This window comes from Cyanistes caeruleus, chromosome 25 (genome assembly GCF_971803275.1).
Source record: "Cyanistes caeruleus chromosome 25, bCyaCae1.hap1.1, whole genome shotgun sequence".
Classification (NCBI taxonomy): Eukaryota; Metazoa; Chordata; class Aves; order Passeriformes; family Paridae; genus Cyanistes; species Cyanistes caeruleus.
Window position 1 is genome coordinate 211,446 of NC_141725.1, and position 9,726 is coordinate 221,171.

At 50.3% G+C, this 9,726-nt stretch overlaps 1 long non-coding RNA gene across 1 annotated transcript; it reads right to left on the minus strand.

Moving 5' to 3' along the window:
- Positions 1-242: 242 nt before the first annotated feature.
- Positions 243-7,715, minus strand: LOC147649303 (uncharacterized). The gene is made up of 7 exons (XR_015279190.1): positions 7,468-7,715; positions 7,123-7,356; positions 4,296-6,830; positions 3,951-4,184; positions 1,145-3,658; positions 800-1,033; positions 243-507 (listed from the first exon to the last, which is right to left on the minus strand). It is a non-coding gene; the product is annotated as an uncharacterized LOC147649303 (long non-coding RNA).
- Between the last annotated feature and the right edge of the window lie 2,011 nt (positions 7,716-9,726).

A 9,726-nucleotide genomic window follows, 5' to 3' on the forward strand; every position in this document is an offset into this window, starting at 1 on the left:
CAAGTGCTGTAGGTATTTCCAGGAGAAGAGGGAAAACATCGCTGTCCTGTGGTGTGGTAGAAATGCCACCACAACTGTGATTGTGTGAGCAAAGACAGCCAGCGCTTTTTGGGGCAGCAGCAGCAGCTGAGAGTGTGGCAGAGCGGTTTTGATACTCTTTTTAGAGTCCTGCAAGCATTGTTCCCGAAACAACCCACAGCTTTGCAAATGTGCCCGAAGAAAATGCAAAGAGAACTGGGGTGTGAAAATCAAAGACTGTTTATCTGTAGAAGAAAAGGAACAAGAATGAACTACACCACATATTTACACTGTAAGAATATTGGTAACAACAACAACAACAACAACAACAAACTATAGAACCTATTTACCTGAGAACAGATCTAACAAAACTCTATGAAACGTATTTACAGACAACTTAAACAAACTCTAAAACCTCTATCCTGAACACAACAACTGTAAAACGTATGTACAGCAGGGTGGCATCTGTGTCTGTGATGTCCCTAAGTCCTGGAAGGAAAAACAAGTAGCACGGTCAGTGCAGTCACGCACGGAAGGGTGTTCCATGTGCTGCCGGGCTGGGACACTGGCCCAGTGGGACTCTGCTGCCAGAAGGGAACCTGGCTGGGGGCTGTGGCCCAGGCACTGGAACAGGGCTTGTGTGGCCCACAGCAAGCCCAGGCCAGGCCAGGGATGGCCAGCAGAATCCAGTGCATGGGCTAGCGTGTCCCTGAGCAGGGAGTGCCCAGCCCGGCCCCAGGCTGGCAGCAGGGGACCCACTCTGCCTGTGGGGAGCACCTGCCTGTTCTGCTGCTGGCATCGGTCTTCATCCCAAGACCATGTCTTCCTCCTTGTCTTTTAGATCAATATCCATCTCTTCAATAGAATCTTTCGTTTCCACCTCCATCTCTTCCTCTGTCTCGTACATATCCACATCCATCTCTTCCTCTCCAGTATCCTCTCCGTCTACTTCCATGGCTTCTTCTCTATCAGTCTGTGTATCGACGTCCGTCTCCTCCTCTCCGTCTGTGCCAGCCTGCAGAGGTAGCAAAATTTCAGCGTGGGGTCCCTTTCCCACCCTGTCCCACAGAGCTCCAGCCCAGCCAGGCAGCTGCGGGGTGTCCACCTCCATGGAATAGTACCATACCTCTTTTGGAACAAATGCACACATCCTGCAGGGATGGAGAGCAAAATCCAAGCGATGGGGAGCTTTGGGGACTGCTGGGGGAATCAGGGAGCAGGTGGCAACAAGGTGACAGGGGTAGGCTTGGAGCAGGGTGAATGAAGAGCGTGCTGGCACAAAGAGCCAAGGGTTGTGTTGTGGCCGTTGCTGGATGCTGGAAGTTCTAGCTGGAGCGTGCACTGTGACATCACCGCCAGGAGTTCAGGCCCAGGCTGAAGAGGACAACGGAGACCGTAGTATGAATGACGGAATCCCTGGGTGCTTGGGCTTGGAAGGGACCCTAAAGACCATCTTGTTCCAAGCGGAGCAATCTTCGCCCAGAATAGGTTGCTCAGAGCCCCGCTCCCAGCTGGCCTTGGATGTTGCCAAGGATGGAGCATCCCCAGCCTCTGTGCACAGCCTGGGCCAGTGCCCCAGCAGCCGGAGTGGAAAAGAGCAGCTTCATTAGATCCAACTTCAAGCTCACTCCTGCAGTTGAAAGGCTTCTCCTCTCTGTGCCCATCTTTCCTAGAGCTGCAGGGAGGCCTCGCCAGCCCCCTTCTCTTTCCAGGCTGAGCATCCCCAGCCCCACACGGACAGCAGTCCGATGCGTGGCACTCAAGGCTAAAGGGTAGCAAATGGCTACATCAGGAAGTGAGAGATGGAAGCTTTTGCAGATGGAAGCTTTACCTCTAAATGTAGAAAAGAAAGCAAAGTGGAGGGGGAAATGGTGGGACTCTGGCTCTGTTCTAACTGGCGAAGATTTTCTTCTCTTCTTTTCTGTCGTGCTAACCCAAGTTTTGTTGTTTGAAAGGAGGTTTAGCAAAATATCCATCGTCTTCTCCACTGCTGAAACACTGAACAACATCTGGGCAGGCTGAGGATGCAGAGCAAAACCTGCAAATATCTACTGCTGATCGTGATCCTGGGGAATGCAGCTAAAGCCAGCCAAAAGCAATTTCTGGAAAGTCAAGCCTGCTTTACGTTTTCTGGAGTTTGCTTGTGCCAACTTCACCAGTCATTTCTAAAAAAGGAAAAGAAACTCCAAGCAAAAGAGAGAAAAACACAAAGAAACCAACCCAAAGAAACCAATCAAACAAACAGATAAAACACCCCCAATCAAACCAAAGGCAATGAGAAGTTAGGACTAGTTGTAAGGATATCACAGCAGGCGAATGGCTGCTTCCTACTTGGATCACCATCCAAAGCCACCTAGAACAACTTCTCCAAAACATATCCAACAGCAGAAATGGAAAAAGTGATCCATGGCAGCTCTGCATTGTGGTGAAGGATGAGCATGCAGTGGTCCAGATGCAGCATTGCCCACCCTCCAGGCTGCTGTTTGCTCTGCTGAAAGACTCTTGCAGGACTGTGGCCCCTCTCCATGCAATGGAAATCATTGCCACAGCTCTCACTTGAGGCACTGGCATTTCCAGAGCCAGATTCAGGCACAATCCTACTGCCTACTGAGCATCTGGGAAAGCTGCTGAGCATCTTCAGGCCTAGAAGCACAAAAGAGCTCAGGCTCTCCCCGAACTGGGTTTTCAGGGCAGCTTTCCATATCTCTGCAAGATTTCTTCATCCCTCAACACGTCTGACTTCATTATGTCCAACGATGCATTTGGGTTTCTTCCGTCCTCTTGTGTGCCCGTGAGTAACCTTCCACGTGGATGAAGGAGATTGTGTACAGGACAATTGATTGCGGCATTGCCATTTGGCTTCACTGTCACTCAGTTGAACACGGTCCTTATCTAAGAAGGACTTCCAAGAAATGGCTAGGAGTTTTGGCTGTGAGAGGAGCAGAAAGCACATTTTCTACAGCAAATTGCTAGCTGATGCACTTTCCTCCCTGCCAAAATAGTGATTGCCATTCATCTTCCTGGGAAGAATGTAAAGACCCATTCAGAGATGCCAGGTTCAGCTGGCCTGTGGCTTTGTGTACCTCATTTCACATGTCCAGTTTCAAGGGCCACTAAAAGAGGCTCATGTTTGCCTTGCTACCCACAAGTGCTGTAGGTATTTCCAGGAGAAGAGGGAAAACATCGCTGTCCTGTGGTGTGGTAGAAATGCCACCACAACTGTGATTGTGTGAGCAAAGACAGCCAGCGCTTTTTGGGGCAGCAGCAGCAACTGAGAGTGTGGCAGAGCGGTTTTGATACTCTTTTTAGAGTCCTGCAAGCATTGTTCCCGAAACAACCCACAGCTTTGCAAATGTGCCCGAAGAAAATGCAAAGAGAACTGGGGTGTGAAAATCAAAGACTGTTTATCTGTAGAAGAAAAGGAACAAGAATGAACTACACCACATATTTACACTGTAAGAATATTGGTAACAACAACAACAAACTATAGAACCTATTTACCTGAGAACAGATCTAACAAAACTCTATGAAACGTATTTACAGACAACTTAAACAAACTCTAAAACCTCTATCCTGAACACAACAACTGTAAAACGTATGTACAGCAGGGTGGCATCTGTGTCTGTGATGTCCCTAAGTCCTGGAAGGAAAAACAAGTAGCACGGTCAGTGCAGTCAGGCACGGAAGGGTGTTCCATGTGCTGCCGGGCTGGGACACTGGCCCAGTGGGACTCTGCTGCCAGAAGGGAGCCTGGCTGGGGGCTGTGGCCCAGGCACTGGAACAGGGCTTGTGTGGCCCACAGCAAGCCCAGGCCAGGCCAGGGATGGCCAGCAGAATCCAGTGCATGGGCTAGCGTGTCCCTGAGCAGGGAGTGCCCAGCCCGGCCCCAGGCTGGCAGCAGGGGACCCACTCTGCCTGTGGGGAGCACCTGCCTGTTCTGCTGCTGGCATCGGTCTTCATCCCAAGACCATGTCTTCCTCCTTGTCTTTTAGATCAATATCCATCTCTTCAATATAATCTTACGTTTCCACCTCCATCTCTTCCTCTGTCTCGTACATATCCACATCCATCTCTTCCTCTCCAGTATCCTCTCCGTCCACTTCCATGGCTTCTTCTCTATCAGTCTGTGTATCGACGTCCGTCTCCTCCTCTCCGTCTGTGCCAGCCTGCAGAGGTAGCAAAATTTCAGCGTGGGGTCCCTTTCCCACCCTGTCCCACAGAGCTCCTGCCCAGCCAGGCAGCTGCAGGGTGTCCGCCTCCATGGAATAGTACCATACCTCTTTTGGAACAAATGCAGACATCCTGCAGGGATGGAGAGCAAAATCCAAGCGATGGGGAGCTTTGGGGACTGCTGGGGGAATCAGGGAGCAGGTGGCAACAAGGTGACAGGGGTAGGCTTGGAGCAGGGTGAATGAAGAGCGTGCTGGCACAAAGAGCCAAGGGTTGTGTTGTGGCCGTTGCTGGATGCTGGAAGTTCTAGCTGGAGCGTGCACTGTGACATCACCGCCAGGAGTTCAGGCCCAGGCTGAAGAGGACAACGGAGACCGTAGAATGAATGACGGAATCCCTGGGTGCTTGGGCTTGGAAGGGACCCTAAAGACCATCTTGTTCCAAGCGGAGCAATCTTCGCCCAGAATAGGTTGCTCAGAGCCCCGCTCCCAGCTGGCCTTGGATGTTGCCAAGGATGGAGCATCCCCAGCCTCTGTGCACAGCCTGGGCCAGTGCCCCAGCAGCCGGAGTGGAAAAGAGCAGCTTCATTAGATCCAACTTCAAGCTCACTCCTGCAGTTGAAAGGCTTCTCCTCTCTGTGCCCATCTTTCCTAGAGCTGCAGGGAGGCCTCGCCAGCCCCCTTCTCTTTCCAGGCTGAGCATCCCCAGCCCCACACGGACAGCAGTCCGATGCGTGGCACTCAAGGCTAAAGGGTAGCAAATGGCTACATCAGGAAGTGAGAGATGGAAGCTTTTGCAGATGGAAGCTTTACCTCTAAATGTAGCAAAGAAAGCAAAGTGGAGGGGGAAATGGTGGGACTCTGGCTCTGTTCTAACTGGCGAAGATTTTCTTCTCTTCTTTTCTGTCGTGCTAACCCAAGTTTTCTTGTTTGAAAGGAGGTTTAGCAAAATATCCATCGTCTTCTCCACTGCTGAAACACTGAACAACATCTGGGCAGGCTGAAGATGCAGAGCAAAACCTGCAAATATCTACTGCTGATCGTGATCCTGGGGAATGCAGCTAAAGCCAGCCAAAAGCAATTTCTGGAAAGTCAAGCCTGCTTTACGTTTTCTGGAGTTTGCTTGTGCCAACTTCACCAGTCATTTCTAAAAAAGGAAAAGAAACTCCAAGCAAAACAGAGAAAAACACAAAGAAACCAACCCAAAGAAACCAATCAAACAAACAGATAAAACACCCCCAATCAAACCAAAGGCAATGAGAAGTTAGGACTAGTTGTAAGGATATCACAGCAGGCGAATGGCTGCTTCCTACTTGGATCACCATCCAAAGCCACCTAGAACAACTTCTCCAAAACATATCCAACAGCAGAAATGGAAAAAGTGATCCATGGCAGCTCTGCATTGTGGTGAAGGATGAGCATGCAGTGGTCCAGATGCAGCATTGCCCACCCTCCAGGCTGCTGTTTGCTCTGCTGAAAGACTCTTGCAGGACTGTGGCCCCTCTCCATGCAATGGAAATCATTGCCACAGCTCTCAGTTGAGGCACTGGCATTTCCAGAGCCAGATTCAGGCACAATCCTACTGCCTGCTGAGCATCTGGGAAAGCTGCTGAGCATCTTCAGGCCTAGAAGCACAAAAGAGCTCAGGCTCTCCCCGAACTGGGTTTTCAGGGCAGCTTTCCATATCTCTGCAAGATTTCTTCATCCCTCAACACGTCTGACTTTATTATGTCCAACGATGCATTTGGGTTTCTTCCGTCCTCTTGTGTGCCCGTGAGTAACCTTCCACGTGGATGAAGGAGATTGTGTACAGGACAATTGATTGCGGCATTGCCATTTGGCTTCACTGTCACTCAGTTGAACACGGTCCTTATCTAAGAAGGACTTCCAAGAAATGGCTAGGAGTTTTGGCTGTGAGAGGAGCAGAAAGCACATTTTCTACAGCAAATTGCTAGCTGATGCACTTTCCTCCCTGCCAAAATAGTGATTGCCATTCATCTTCCTGGGAAGAATGTAAAGACCCATTCAGAGATGCCAGGTTCAGCTGGCCTGTGGCTTTGTGTACCTCATTTCACATGTCCAGTTTCAAGGGCCACTAAAAGAGGCTCATGTTTGCCTTGCTACCCACAAGTGCTGTAGGTATTTCCAGGAGAAGAGGGAAAACATCGCTGTCCTGTGGTGTGATAGAAATGCCACCACAACTGTGATTCTGTGAGCAAAGACAGCCAGCGCTTTTTGGGGCAGCAGCAGCAGCTGAGAGTGTGGCAGAGCGGTTTTGATACTCTTTTTAGAGTCCTGCAAGCATTGTTCCCGAAACAACCCACAGCTTTGCAAATGTGCCCGAAGAAAATGCAAAGAGAACTGGGGTGTGAAAATCAAAGACTGTTTATCTGTAGAAGAAAAGGAACAAGAATGAACTACACCACATATTTACACTGTAAGAATATTGGTAACAACAACAACAACAACCACAACAACAACAACAAACTATAGAACCTATTTACCTGAGAACAGATCTAACAAAACTCTATGAAACGTATTTACAGACAACATAAACAAGCTCTATAACCTCTATCCTGAACACAACAACTGTAAAACGTATGTACAGCAGGGTGGCATCTGTGTCTGTGATGTCCTTAAGTCCTGGAAGGAAAAACAAGTAGCACGGTCAGTGCAGTCAGGCACGGAAGGGTGTTCCATGTGCTGCCGGGCTGGGACACTGGCCCAGTGGGACTCTGCTGCCAGAAGGGAGCCTGGCTGGGGGCTGTGGCCCAGGCACTGGAACAGGGCTTGTGTGGCCCACAGCAAGCCCAGGCCAGGCCAGGGATGGCCAGCAGAATGCAGTGCATGGGCTAGCGTGTCCCTGAGCAGGGAGTGCCCAGCCCGGCCCCAGGCTGGCAGCAGGGGACCCACTCTGCCTGTGGGGAGCACCTGCCTGTTCTGCTGCTGGCATCGGTCTTCATCCCAAGACCATGTCTTCCTCCTTGTCTTTTAGATCAATATCCATCTCTTCAATATAATCTTACGTTTCCACCTCCATCTCTTCCTCTGTCTCGTACATATCCACATCCATCTCTTCCTCTCCAGTATCCTCTCCGTCCACTTCCATGGCTTCTTCTCTATCAGTCTGTGTATCGACGTCCGTCTCCTCCTCTCCGTCTGTGCCAGCCTGCAGAGGTAGCAAAATTTCAGCGTGGGGTCCCTTTCCCACCCTGTCCCACAGAGCTCCAGCCCAGCCAGGCAGCTGCGGGGTGTCCGCCTCCATGGAATAGTACCATACCTCTTTTGGAACAAATGCAGACATCCTGCAGGGATGGAGAGCAAAATCCAAGCGATGGGGAGCTTTGGGGACTGCTGGGGGAATCAGGGAGCAGGTGGCAACAAGGTGACAGGGGTAGGCTTGGAGCAGGGTGAATGAAGAGCGTGCTGGCACAAAGAGCCAAGGGTTGTGTTGTGGCCGTTGCTGGATGCTGGAAGTTCTAGCTGGAGCGTGCACTGTGACATCACCGCCAGGAGTTCAGGCCCAGGCTGAAGAGGACAACGGAGACCGTAGAATGAATGACGGAATCCCTGGGTGCTTGGGCTTGGAAGGGACCCTAAAGACCATCTTGTTCCAAGCGGAGCAATCTTCGCCCAGAATAGGTTGCTCAGAGCCCCGCTCCCAGCTGGCCTTGGATGTTGCCAAGGATGGAGCATCCCCAGCCTCTGTGCACAGCCTGGGCCAGTGCCCCAGCAGCCGGAGTGGAAAAGAGCAGCTTCATTAGATCCAACTTCAAGCTCACTCCTGCAGTTGAAAGGCTTCTCCTCTCTGTGCCCATCTTTCCTAGAGCTGCAGGGAGGCCTCGCCAGCCCCCTTCTCTTTCCAGGCTGAGCATCCCCAGCCCCACACGGACAGCAGTCCGATGCGTGGCAGTCAAGGCTAAAGGGTAGCAAATGGCTACATCAGGAAGTGAGAGATGGAAGCTTTTGCAGATGGAAGCTTTACCTCTAAATGTAGAAAAGAAAGCAAAGTGGAGGGGGAAATGGTGGGACTCTGGCTCTGTTCTAACTGGCGAAGATTTTCTTCTCTTCTTTTCTGTCGTGCTAACCCAAGTTTTCTTGTTTGAAAGGAGGTTTAGCAAAATATCCATCGTCTTCTCCACTGCTGAAACACTGAACAACATCTGGGCAGGCTGAGGATGCAGAGCAAAACCTGCAAATATCTACTGCTGATCGTGATCCTGGGGAATGCAGCTAAAGCCAGCCAAAAGCAATTTCTGGAAAGTCAAGCCTGCTTTACGTTTTCTGGAGTTTGCTTGTGCCAACTTCACCAGTCATTTCTAAAAAAGGAAAAGAAACTCCAAGCAAAACAGAGAAAAACACAAAGAAACCAACCCAAAGAAACCAATCAAACAAACAGATAAAACACCCCCAATCAAACCAAAGGCAATGAGAAGTTAGGACTAGTTGTAAGGATATCACAGCAGGCGAATGGCTGCTTCCTACTTGGATCACCATCCAAAGCCACCTAGAACAACTTCTCCAAAACATATCCAACAGCAGAAATGGAAAAAGTGATCCATGGCAGCTCTGCATTGTGGTGAAGGATGAGCATGCAGTGGTCCAGATGCAGCATTGCCCACCCTCCAGGCTGCTGTTTGCTCTGCTGAAAGACTCTTGCAGGACTGTGGCCCCTCTCCATGCAATGGAAATCATTGCCACAGCTCTCACTTGAGGCACTGGCATTTCCAGAGCCAGATTCAGGCACAATCCTACTGCCTGCTGAGCATCTGGGAAAGGTGCTGAGCATCTTCAGGCCTAGAAGCACAAAAGAGCTCAGGCTCTCCCCGAACTGGGTTTTCAGGGCAGCTTTCCATATCTCTGCAAGATTTCTTCATCCCTCAACACGTCTGACTTCATTATGTCCAACGATGCATTTGGGTTTCTTCCGTCCTCTTGTGTGCCCGTGAGTAACCTTCCACGTGGATGAAGGAGATTGTGTACAAGACAATTGATTGCGGCATTGCCATTTGGCTTCACTGTCACTCAGTTGAACACGGTCCTTATCTAAGAAGGACTTCCAAGAAATGGGTAGGAGTTTTGGCTGTGAGAGGAGCAGAAAGCACATTTTCTACAGCAAATTGCTAGCTGATGCACTTTCCTCCCTGCCAAAATAGTGATTGCCATTCATCTTCCTGGGAAGAATGTAAAGACCCATTCAGAGATGCCAGGTTCAGCTGGCCTGTGGCTTTGTGTACCTCATTTCACATGTCCAGTTTCAAGGGCCACTAAAAGAGGCTCATGTTTGCCTTGCTACCCACAAGTGCTGTAGGTATTTCCAGGAGAAGAGGGAAAACATCGCTGTCCTGTGGTGTGGTAGAAATGCCACCACAACTGTGATTGTGTGAGCAAAGACAGCCAGCGCTTTTTGGGGCAGCAGCAGCAGCTGAGAGTGTGGCAGAGCGGTTTTGATACTCTTTTTAGAGTCCTGCAAGCATTGTTCCCGAAACAACCCACAGCTTTGCAAATGTGCCCGAAGAAAATGCAAAGAGAACTGGGG